We start from the raw sequence: 13183 nt of genomic DNA on the forward strand, positions 1-13183 counted from the left end.
CCGGAAGCCAACAATCACTCGGGTGAGGAAGGCAAACACAGCTAGTGACCGTCATAAACTATGCGCCGTAGCCAAAAGAAAGGACGGGTGCTGAAGAGTGGCATCTTCCGATTATTTATTATATTATATATATTATAAAAAAGGGTACTAAAAATACTAAGACTATCTACTGCCGGGATCAAAAGCAGAAGAACACAGTGCTGCTCCCAAAGCAGTAACAGATTCAACACATTTTTCTAAAGTTAAAACGGAAACTGCAAATAACTTCCTTATATATGAGGACATCCGTTTGCTTTCTCCCCGAGTAGGAAACGGCCATGCTCTTTTACAACGAACCGAATTTCCTGAGTCACTGTGCAAAGTTCTATTAGCATAATCCAGAAAACAGCATCTACCCACGACTGTGAAAAATAAACCGCTGCAACTATCATGGAAAGCACAAATACAAGAAAAAGTACGCTTCATTCAAAGCGCGCTTACAAGTTGCTTACTGAATGAATGGGCCCAGAGCCGAAAACCGCTTCGCGAATAACTACTTCTTTGCGACAATTATCTTTGCACCGCAATGAGAGTGACAGTTCAACATTTTCAAACTAAACAGCCGCAGTCTTTCCGGAAGTTCAGCATCTTACTGACATCGGAAGAACCCGATATCACAGATACAGATAACACACAAGGTAAAATAAGTCAAAGCTTTGCGACTGATCTTAAGTGATATACTTAGTTAGAAATAATACATAAATAACGTGTATAAACGATGAATACCTTCCACCCGGAATCTTCCTACAAAGGATTTTCGTTGATCATGAATCCTACAAGGCCTCAAGTGACACTTTCAGGTGCAAGACTAATAAAGCCAATCCACTCTTGCGTTACACGTCGTCACTGGCAATTTCATGGCATGTGCTACTTAAGGCACCAACGCTAAATAAAACAAAGCATTAGCTTCGCAATAGGTGCATTTCGCCACTCTTTACGGATCTGTATTCATTCAAAATCAACAAATACTAGGCCCACTTTCACAATGGGGAATTACTGCTGGCATAGCATAATTACAAATCTCTTCACGCCGATGTGCCCTTAGCCTCGTAACTTACTTAAAAGCAGTGCAGTCGCCTTACCAATAAACCTTCGTTTTCCTCCCTCTTCGTCCGGAATGCTCTCCTCTCTATCGCTTCAACGCTTTCAGCCCGTTGCTACTTTCCTTTTACCTTATTTTAAAAGCCAAACGATTTCGTCAGAAACCCAAGTTCCTGTTGAGTCACTCTACTCACTACAGCCGGGAACAAAACCAAAATGGCATCTGAACGCAGAGGCGGGGCTTATGAATTATTCAAAAGGAGAAACGAGCGACATGCTAATCGAAGCGCTATCATTTGTCCTAAGACTAGATAATTATTCAACTGGTGCTTCGTTCATTGTCCTAAAACTAGATAATTATTCAACTAGTGCTTCGTTCATACCATACCCCGGTGTATATGCAGTGACATCTGCGTAAGAGAAAACAAACCTCTTTTCATTAGGAAAATTGTGTGTTACTATAAAGATTCCGCGTTTTAGGCAAAATATTGCATCGACAATAGTCCTTACATAAAAAGTTATTTTAATTGCTGCACACGATTATCAATCCATTTATCCAATTCCTGATGCCACTCAGTTCAAATCGGAGTTGTCTGTAATTGGGAGACAATCCTGTAAAGGCTTGGTTAAAAAGGGAGAAACTAAGTTCACCGTTGGGTACATTAACCATCACTTTTCTCCTGAATCAGAACTATGCACTGCACCACCCCCAACAAACTATATACAGTAAATGTGGATTTAAAGGACAGACAGACAGCTGCAGGAGTACAGATTCACATACACATTTTCAGTCTTGTCAATAAGCATGTAGCATGTGCCTATGATGTTTACTGTTTTTAATTAATCTATTTAAGTTTTACACAACATAAAACATACACATTTGCTAGTGTTACATCAATAAATATATAGTACTAGGGTGTTGTACCGTGTTAGCCATTATGAATGTAGAGAAAAGCCAAGCAAAATGACACCTTTTATTGGCTAACTAGAAAGATTACAATATGCAAGCTTTCGAGGCAACTCAGGCCCCTTCTTCTTGCCTGAAGAAGGGGCCTGAGTTGCCTCGAAAGCTTGCATATTGTAATAGAAGGGGCCTGAGTTGCCTCGAAAGCTTGCATATTGTAATCTTTCTAGTTAGCCAATAAAAGGTGTCAGAAAGCTTGCATATTGTAATCTTTCTAGTTAGCCAATAAAAGGTGTCATTTTGCTTGGCTTTTCTCTACATCAATAAATATAAAAATATATGCAAAAGTATAAACATCTCAATAGTTTTTTTTTGTTTGTTTGTTGTTTTTTTTTTAATTCCTGGGGAAGTTATGCAATTTTATACAAGATACTAGGGCACTGAAATTACATTTAAGAGTTCTACAAATGTTTCATGTTTGAAACAGTTTAATTGCAAATATGTGAAGCAGCATCACCACAAACACATCCATAGGGCTAAACCTTCTCAGTTGCGTTATAGGTCAGTGTCACAGTCTGAACATTTGACAGGATTTTATGTATTTCCAAAATTCCTTGTGAAGTTATACATGGCACATATTTGCAAAACTCATCTTTTGTGTGGCGGAGACAGCAGTTCTGTAAATTACTATTTTATAAAGAGTGCTATCAATAATTGTGCAGTGTTACCACATCAAGTACAAGGGAACTCATTCACAGTGACAAATTTATAGATAGTGCTTTTTGAAAAACAGATTTCAAAGATAAAGCTTGTAAAGATTGCACATTATGATAAGATATTACAATTTTACGGACTTCCAAAGTGTAAATATCACATGCAGGGAGACAGCTAAATATATAACATAACACAATGACTCAGGCTTAAATATTCGTAAGTATTTAAAAAGTATGCAAGAATCTTATCAGCATCAATCCTATCTACACCAATAAAAATGTAAATACAAAATGTATGGAGTAAGATTCCGGTCAAAAATAACTTGTAATAATTTAAGTCAAATTTACATTTCACACATGTCAATTATGCTTGCGCTTCTGAAAGTTTTGCTAGGTTCTGAAAATTACGCTTGCACTTCTAATTTTCAGAAGTAAGCGTAACTTTCAGAAGTACAATTCTCAAGTGTGAACAAACTGTCAAAAATATCATTGGATGCACAAGGCATTCACTATCGAGGAAGAAACAATCAATTTTTGTTACTACACATGTGCCACAAAGGTAGAATGTTGTTATTTTTGACAGTGATCATACTTCATACTTAGTCCCTTTACAGTGGCTCCAAAGGGCAAAACGCAAAAAATAAAACAAAACCAACACAAAGAAATGAATTAAAAAATGACAACATGTAATTAAAAATACAAACTGAGAGCATGAAATTAACAGCAGGGCATTTTAAACTTTACATAACATCTTAGCTGAGTGTCCATATGTTTGTTATACAGTATGTATATAGGAGAGCGAGATGTTGTGGAATGTTCCCAACCTTCGGATTTCGGCACTCTTGGTTATAGATTTGGGGTTAGGGTGAGAGGCATGGAATTATTAAGGAACAAAAGGAATATTTCGTGACCCATTTAATTATTTATACTTGCATTTCACGTTGTTATTATTTATTTAGTGTCACATTTGACAATATTTTTATTTATTTTCATTTTATTTATTTATTTGTGTATTTATCCATGCATCCATCCAATTTCTAAATCCACTTTATCCTGTGCAGATGCAGAGTCACAGGAAAGCTGGATCCTATCCCAGGAAGCATAAAGCTCTTTTCTTTTCTTTTGTCTCTGCCAATTAAATATCACATAAATCTCATTCATTAGATTAAATGTACCAGTTGTGCCAGTACTGACCCACGCAATCATGTGGGGACAAGAAAAACTCAACTGAAAATTTAAAAAGGCATCCATCTTACAACAAAGTTATTAAAATTAGGATGGTCCAATCCATTTAACCCTTTACAATGGCAATTGAGTATCTCAGTTAAACCTATTCATTGAATATGGCAAGTTTGCCAGCCAATTTGACCCATGAACTCACTTTGGGCCAGGCAAATATCAACTGGATCATAAAAAAGGAATCTCGTCACAAAGCTATGAAAATAACGTGACAAATTGCTGCACAACTCTCTACAGCGCCTGTTAAACATCAAAGGTAATCCTAGTCAGTAAAAATGGGAATGTGACAAACGTGCCAGTTAATTTGAGCCAGGTACTCGCATTGGTCTGTGCAAAACTCAACTGTAACTTAAAGGCATCTGCATTTTCTCAAAACTGTGACAAATAGGGTGGTCCAACACCATTTAACCTTTTACAGTGCAAAGTTTGCCAGTCAGTCTGACCCATGTAACTGCACTGGGACAACAAAACTCAACTGCGCTTTAACAAAGGAATTCACTTTTCTCTGAAAATTAGAGTGGGTCAACAGTATATAACCCTGTATAACGCCAGTCGAACATCATATTGAAATCTGTTCATTAGATATATGGGAATATGACAAATTTGCCAGTCCATTTGACCCATATACTCAAAGTTCAACTGCAATTTGACAAAGGCATTTTTAATTTCTCAAAATTACTGTAGCCCAATGCCATCTAACCCTCTCCAGTGCCCATTAAATATCTAATTCCATTCACTAGATATGGGAATGTGCCAGCTTTGCCTGTCAGTTTGACCCATGTACCCAACTCATGTACAACAAAGCATCTGTCTTGTCACAATGCTGTGAAAATGTATGCTGCCCAACATCACCTAATGCTTTACTGTGCCCATTAAACATCAGAGTACTTCTTACTTGTTAGATATGACAGTGTTGCAAGTTTGTCATTGAGTTGAGTAAAACTGAACTGCCATTTAACAAAGGCACTAGTATTGTTGCAAAACTTTGAATATTAAGTTGGTTCAATTTGATGTAACTCCTTTATATCCTATCAGGTATAAAAAGGGAAAGCTTTTTTTTTTTTTTTTTTTTTTTCTCTCTCCAAATAAAGGGCCCATTTTAGTGATGCACGTTAACATCTTTTTATGCTGCAGAATACTTTGACTGGCTCTTAATGTTGAATAAGTAAATGCTTTGCACAAGTTGTGTAAACAAAAAACTGGCTGGAAGTGAATAATTTCAGGCTCATGTGAAACGGTCATATCTCCGTGGGCTTTATGCCAGACCTCCCAAAGACTCGCAGGTGAAGTAAATAGTTGGTCCAATGGCACACCCCCGTGATGGTTTAGCATCACAGCCAGGGCGGATTACCCACGGATGTTCACTAAATAATGCAGCTAGGGAAAACTACGGTCCTCGAGACCTCCCTTTAGACCACAAACACACAACACCAAAGCGGCAATTGAATTGTTGATCAAAGCTTTAGCCTGTATATATGGAGTAGGATCACTGTCGCATCAATTGTTTCTTCTTTGATAGAGAATGCCTTGTGCATCCAATGATGTATTTTTGACAGTTTATTCATGCTTGAGAATTGTACTCGTAATTTTCATAAGTATAACTTTCAGAAGTGCAAGCAAAATTGACACATATGAAATGTAAATTTGACTTAAATTATTACGAGTTATTTTTGACAGCAATCTTACTCCATAAAAATGTCACTTGATTTATCACACATTTAACCAAGGTAGTTTAGCAGTGTCCAGTACTGCTATACAAAATTTCTTAGCTGTTCAAACTATGAAGACTTCTGACTTTGATATAAATCCTTGATGCACTGTATAACTGCTGAATGACATCTCTTGGGCCTGTTATCTTCAATTAGTTTTAGAGGTCTGTGGTATTATGTGATCCATTTTGCAATAAACAGGTGTAGTTAATGCTTTAGATTTTGTTTCATTCATGGACATAAGTCTATTTGTACATTCATTGATGACTTCTGCAGATTTTGTATCCCGATGCTTTTCTATAATAGAAGACCTGTTAATCAAAGTAAATGCTTAACGACAGCAGACTATTAACAGATACAGTATTATACAGTAAAATACACCTTTTCACTGTGTCCCTAACTTTTTTTTCTCTGTGGCTCAAATACACTGCCGTACATTCTGATGCTGTTGTGAAGGTGCAAAAAAAGACAGCACAGAAGATGGTATGTGAGACCTTTAAAATGTATTGCGTCATTACAATGGGAAATATGCAATACTTGAATATAAAAGCACCAAGAATGCATTTGTATGTCAGCATTTTGCTTCACCACATCGAACCATTCATCAAACGTTGAAGCATGCACATCGATCCTGTACAATCCGCAAAGCAGTTTTCTGTCACATGTAGATAGTAAACAGAGACTCTGACGTCACGTTCCAACCAAGGTTATTATAGTTAACGAAAACTAAAATCAAAACTGAAACTATTATTAAAAAAACATTTTCGTAAACTGAAATAAAATAATTAACAAAACTGAAATGAAAAATTAACACTAAACGAAACTATTAAAGTAGCTGGAAAGACTAACTGAAATAAAATAATAATTTACTAAAATATTTTTAGTTTTCGTTTTTGAATGAATATTCTTGCCGTTAGTCTTTAGCCCTTGTAAGTTTTAACTCTAAAACAGAAAGTCATCCACCACGAGCCGCCCGCACATTTTCATCCAGTGAACGGCGGCTGGTGATGGAGGGCGACTGTTCACACAGCATTTGCGGTGACAGAGCAAGCTGAGTGCAGGTGCGTAAAGAAATAAGTGCGTGGGAAATAGAAAGCGATTTGCGTGCCACCTTTCCTTGTGCTTGTCAAGATGTAATTCAAATGGCTGAAATCAGAATGTGCTGGTCATCAAAACGTTTACCATATGGACAGAAAAATCACGAGTGAGTAACGTTTCAGTTTATTTCTCAGGTGTCTGGTTTTTGTCAACAGCAATTCACCTGCCACTTCGTACAGGAGAAATCGTTTTTACTTTCTCATATACTAAAGTATAGTAATCATGAAAAAATTCGACCTCGATATTTTGATGAATCTTGACATTATAGACTAACCAGTGTTCAACAATACTGTTTTTTGGAATTGTGTGTGTGCGCGCGTGTGTGTGTGTCTGTTTCTGTGTAAACACGACAACTCAAACACAACTAGATTGATGGATGAAATTCGGCATGTGGTTGTTACACCACAATTATAGATCTGTATTAACTTTTGGGCCAAATTGATCACCCGGAAGTGGTACTTCACCTGAACACATACTCGATTTTTTTTTTTATTTATACAGCTGCAGAGTCCGATTTTCAACTTTACTTTTATAATAATTGCTCAATATGTTATTCATTTGATTTGTTGTTGATGGTTTCTTAATGTTGATAATTTAAAAATATAATCATTGTCTTGCGGTTTACTCCTCAAATATCCATCCCCATATCTGAGTGTACAAGAAAGTCGAGGGGAGAGCACTCCCGGTTTTTGAAAATAAAACGGCACTGATTGAGAGACTGACTAGGTCATCATACAAGATCAGCATATTGTTGTTGACCAATCACTTTTGCTTTAAAAACATTGTTTAACAACAAAGCGATACAAACAAAGGTAGAGAGTCTGACAAGTGATGAAAAACTAAACATACTAATGGGTTTTTGTATTTATTCCATATTTATTAATTTATCTTTTTTAGTTCATATTCACAACTCAAAATACCTAATATTATGAAAGTAATCCATTAGCAGAATTATATTTTAAAATATTTGTCTGCCTTTTTTCAATGTTTTTCTCTCTCTCTCTAAATAGATAGTTGAAATACCATATTCTTTTCATCAGCCTTATCATATACTGTATATTGCATACAGGGGATTTTTCCTGCTTTGCATCCAAACCTCCTGTGGTAGGCTACAGGTTTCCTGTGATCCTACTCTGAATAAACAGGTTTAGATAATGTATATGTTGTTCCTAATCTCAGACGCTGTCTCTGTTGTTTTATGCCTGTCCGTACTCCTATTACCTGCTCTTGCTCTGCTCATTATGGGTTTACTGTCCTTTATGGTGGTCTATTCAAGACTCACTGCCCCTAACCTTGACACTACATGCTTGTTGTACTTTGTTTCCTAGGTGCAGCTAGGTGGGGTCTGCACACTCATCCAAGAGCCCTGTTCTTCCTAAGCCCCTGTGATTTTCATGAGAAAATATTTTAAAAATTATAAAATTGCATAAAATTGTTCATATTCAGTGTCTACTTTTGATTATGCTTGTTTTTATCAGACAAAAACAAAACCAGATAGTAAACCAGGCAGTGCAGTAAGCTTCCACTAACGTTAAACTCGTATCCAAATCTGTTAAGTATACAGTTCTGTCTGATTGTGACACAAAACTAACTCCTTAGGCGCTCCATGCCATAATTACTAAAACTAAAACTGAAACTAATATATATAAAAATAAAATAGAAATGTTTTTGTGAAATAAAAACTAAACTAAAACTAAAAATACACGATGAAGGAAAACTAAAACTAAACTGAATTTCCAAGTAAGGTCAGAAAAAATATAGAAATAAAAACTAATATAAAAAGGCAAAACTATAATAACCTTGGTTCCGACTTTATCACACTGGGCTCCTGGACTTTTTGCTGGTACTGCAACTTAAGGACGTGGTCAAATGAACGCTGGGAACACGTGGCAGCCATGATGCATGCGAGTATGCATTCTGAGCGTAAAGTATAAACCAGCCCTTAGTGGGAACAAATAAAAGTGAGATTTAATTCCGACCAATCAACCAAATATAGTATTTGGGGGCTCCCACCAATCGACCTAATAAGGACTTTAACAACTGAGTACAGAGAGTTTTTCTTTTTGTCTGTGGCTTTGTATGTTTTTAGTTTTTCTTTTGCATATCAAATGCTTTTAAAATTAATTATTTTTAATGTATGAACAGTAGCATGACTTGATATGGAATAAAACTGCCTAAAATTTCCATATTTTTAAAATTTACAAAAATTGTACAGTTATACAGATCATAAGCAGCAGAGAAATAAGTTTAGCATAACTCCTTGTCAAAAAAGAGGAAAATAACTCCGTCATGAAGTTTGAGTGTCTATTGTTCATAGGATCATTATTGTCACAATGGGTTTGAGTTTTGGTAACTTTAAGCATAGTTCTGCTTTGAAGTTCAGCCTGCTAATGTATTTATTTTCAGCCTAATCCTATATTTATTTTTTATGATGGATGAAAGCTATGTTGGCAATTTTGTCTGAACCAACATAATTCTGCTCTTGATTAATAATACTACTGTATTTAACATTGTATTTTCAATGTTAAATACATGCATTTTATTATTAATAATTGTTACAATTAAGTCTTTGTTCTTCAATGTATATTATTCTGTGTTTGCCTGCCAATTTCTAAAATGGATTTAAAAATGATAGTACATCAAACAATTTCACCAAACCTAAAAGAGAAATGAGAAAGACACTCTTTTACATAAATCACTGGTTTTGGCAAATGTGATGGACACAGAAGTGGAGAACGGGGGTGGGAAAGAGAAGAGTGCGAGCCTTGCAGCAGGAGCACCATGAGACAAAGTGAAATTTAATCACAGCTGAGCACAGACACTCAAGTTCAGCCACTGTGTAACTGTCCACTTGAGTCCCATTTTTCTGTTTCCTCATGTACCACTAGACAACTGTTTTTGTACCCATCGATGCTCTTGTGTATAATTAATATGAGATAAAATTACTTTTATATAACAGCTGAAAAATATTTCCAGTTATCTACTGAGTTTTTTTTATTTTATTTACCTCTCTTGTGTTGTGGCCCTCAATTTGAAAACCAATAGCTTGGATAACACAGGGTGTTGATTAAAGAGATTAAGGAAAAAATAACGTTATACCTTTGAAAATGAATTGTATCTGTTAACATGTTAATTTTGACAGCCCTAATCTATACATGTCAAGCAGTAGAGTTTAGGGGACATCTACAGGGCTCCGAAAAGGTAAGCATTACCATTCCATGTCAAGAGAGGGTGTGGTTGGTAACACCTTCCTTTTTATCCACAGTTCAGAGGTATGACATTATTTCCACATCCTCCATCAAGGCCCCACCTTTCCAGTGGGCTACTATAAAGATCCAGAGGCAACCAGAAGTACACATTCTTTGTCAGACCTTCATATCAAGAGTGCAAATCTCTCAAAAGTGTTTTTCCTTTATTATCTAAGTGTCTTAAGCCATTTGTCTTTTGTACCATTGTGTGAAATTTATTTTCCATCCATTAAATAGGGGTCACCCTGCTGGTACTTCAAATCTTTTTTCTAACCCTGTTTGTTTATTTTTACAGTGGCATACTTGGCAGGATTTGGACTGAAAATGATAGAAACCACAGACCTAAACAACATGACCCATTCACTGGACGAACAAGTATGACAGTTACAAATAAAGGTTGCACTGCAGAGGACCAACTTCACAGAAGCAGCCAGCCTTATGCACAGAAAGAGTTCTGGAATGCTCTCAGGCACAGATTAAAATCCTGCCAAAAAATGACACACTGGTATACTTGCTCATCAGTGATGGCCACTGTGCACCATTACTGGCCACAGGAGGAACAAGCACAGATCACTGCACCTTTTCTCACTGGAGAAATACAACATGTATATTATGATCTAAATCAGAGTGCTACAGATGTCTATAATATTAAAAAAAAAAAAAATACTTGCCAGATATGGACTTGCATTTGACTATGAGGTACAAAAATGTTGATTCTGGCATGCTCTAGTGAAGAACATTGCATGGCCAATATGAAAGCATTCATGGGGTAACATGGATAGAACGGCACTGAACCACTCTCAGACAAAGTATCCTGAAGACAGAAGAAAACAAGACCAAAAATTAAGAGCTTGTGGGAAGGAATGATTTCTTCCCACTACGTGTCGTTACAAATGTGGAGAAATTGAGTCTACCATTCCCAGCTGTGCCCACGCGTATAAACCGATGGACTCTGAGTACACACAGAACCGCAGGTACTGTGCCGCAATGTACTGTGCGCAGGTACTGTGCCACAATTAACCCCCTCAGTAATAAATGGACTTGCGGAGTGTTAAGACTCGCAATGACAAGCTCATTCGGCATTAAGACTTGAAAGTCCTCGTTCATGTACTAGTGTTGCCACAGAAACCAATTCCAATAATGAACCTGGCACAAAATGGCGGCGCGGGAAGGGTATGTGAGCGTTTGTATTATTACCAGTTCCCACATTTCATAGTAATTTTGGCAGTGTAATGTGCAATCCTGAAGTACAAACACATGTCATAAGTAAACGTACAGCATTCCACTTGTCTATTTTGATATTTAGGCTAACAAAACAGAAGTAGTATTTGCTTGTTTGTACACTAGCTGCAGAGGCACTTAAAAGAGCATTAGTGTATACAGTAATCCCTCCTCCATCGCGGGGGTTGCGTTCCAGAGCCACCCGCGAAATAAGAAAATCCGCGAAGTAGAAACCATATGTTTATATGGTTATTTTTATATTGTCATGCTTGGGTCACAGATTTGCGCAGAAACACAGGAGGTTGTAGAGAGACAGGAACGTTATTCAAACACTGCAAACAAACATTTGTCTCTTTTTCAAAAGTTTAAACTGTGCTCCATGACAAGACAGAGATGACAGTTCTGTCTCACAATTAAAAGAATGCAAACATATCTTCCTCTTCAAAGGAGCAAACAAATCAATAGGGCTGTTTGGCTTTTTAAGTATGCGAAGCACCGCGGCACAAAGCTGTTGAAGGTGGCAGGTCACACCCCCTCCGTCAGGAGCAGAGAGAGAGAGAGAGAGAGTGAGAGAGAGAGACAGATAAAAAAATCAATATGTGCCCTTCGTGCTTTTAAGTATGCGAAGCACCGGGCAGCATGTCGCTTCACGAAGCAGCTGCACAGAAGGTAGCCAACGTGAAGATAATCTTTCAGCATTTTTAGACGAACGTCCGTATCGTCTAGGTGTGCGAACAGCCCCCCTGCTCAATCCCCCTATGTCAGGATCAGAAAAAGTCAGCGCAAGAGAGAGAGAGAGAGAGAGAGAGAGAAAAGTAAGCTGGGTAGCTTCTCAGCCATCTGCCAATAGCGTCCCTTGTATGAAATCAACTGGGCAAACCAACTGAGGAAGCATGTACCAGAAATTAAAAGACCCATTGTCCGCAGAAACCCGCGAAGCAGCGAAAAATCCGCGATATATATTTAAATATGCTTACATATAAAATCCGCGATGGAGTGAAGCCGCGAAAGGCGAAGCGCGATATAGCGAGGGATCACTGTAAAACTATTTTTCAATCTATTCATTTTCAAAAATTATTGTTGCATGTACACACTATTTGTTTATCTTTCCTGCAAACAGGGAATGGTGTCTTCTTATAAATGCTGTCAGGTGCATTGTGTTATTTGCACAATGTTTTTTTTTTTTAATAAAAATGTAATTATTTTCTTCTGTTTCAGTGACGAGCCTTGGCTTTTGTAGGTAACTTGAGCCAGGCTGGCAAAACATATACTACAATTAGATACAGATGAGAGAGTTGAGGTCCCCCATGTAATACAACTACATGATATGACCTTATCATATTTACTACTAGACAGATAGATAAGTTATTAATCCCAAGGGGAAATTCACATACTCCAGCAGCAGCATACTGATAAAAAACAATATTAAACAATGATAAAAATGCAGGTATAACAGACAATAATTTTGTATAATGTTAACGTTTACTACCCCCCCCCAGGTGGAATTGAAGAGTCGCAAAGTGGGGGAGGAACGATCTCCTCAGTCTGTCAGTGGAGCAGGAAAGTGACAGCAGTCTGTCGCTGAAGCTGCTCCTCTGTCTGGAGATGACACTGTTCAGTGGATGCAGTAGATTCTCCATGATTGACAGGATCCTACTCAGTGCCCGGCGCTCTGCCACAGATGTCAAACTGTCCAGCTCCGTGCCTACAATAGAGCCTGCCTTCCTTAACAGTTTGTCCAGGAGTGAGGCGTCCCTCTTCTTTATGCTGTCTCCCCAGAACACCACCGCGTAGAAGAGGGCGTTCGCCACAACCGTCTGATAGAACATCCGTAGCATCTTATTGCAGATGTTGAAGGACGCCAGCCTTCTAAGGAAGTATAGTCAGCTCTGTCCTCTCTTGCACAGAGCATCAGTATTGGCAGTCCAGTCCAGTTTATCATCCAGCTGCACACCCAGGTATTTATAGGTC

At 37.6% G+C, this 13183-nt stretch overlaps 1 protein-coding gene across 1 annotated transcript in view; it reads right to left on the reverse strand.

Annotated features, from left to right (window-relative positions):
• uba1 (ubiquitin-like modifier activating enzyme 1) overlaps positions 1-1303 on the reverse strand; it is a 331255-nt gene extending 329952 nt beyond the window's left edge. The window contains 1 exon segment of the mRNA XM_051933534.1: positions 1122-1303. The gene's annotated coding sequence lies outside the window, so the exon portion shown is untranslated.
• Positions 1304-13183: the final 11880 nt, after the last annotated feature.

Source organism: Erpetoichthys calabaricus, chromosome 11 (genome assembly GCF_900747795.2).
Source record: "Erpetoichthys calabaricus chromosome 11, fErpCal1.3, whole genome shotgun sequence".
Classification (NCBI taxonomy): Eukaryota; Metazoa; Chordata; class Cladistia; order Polypteriformes; family Polypteridae; genus Erpetoichthys; species Erpetoichthys calabaricus.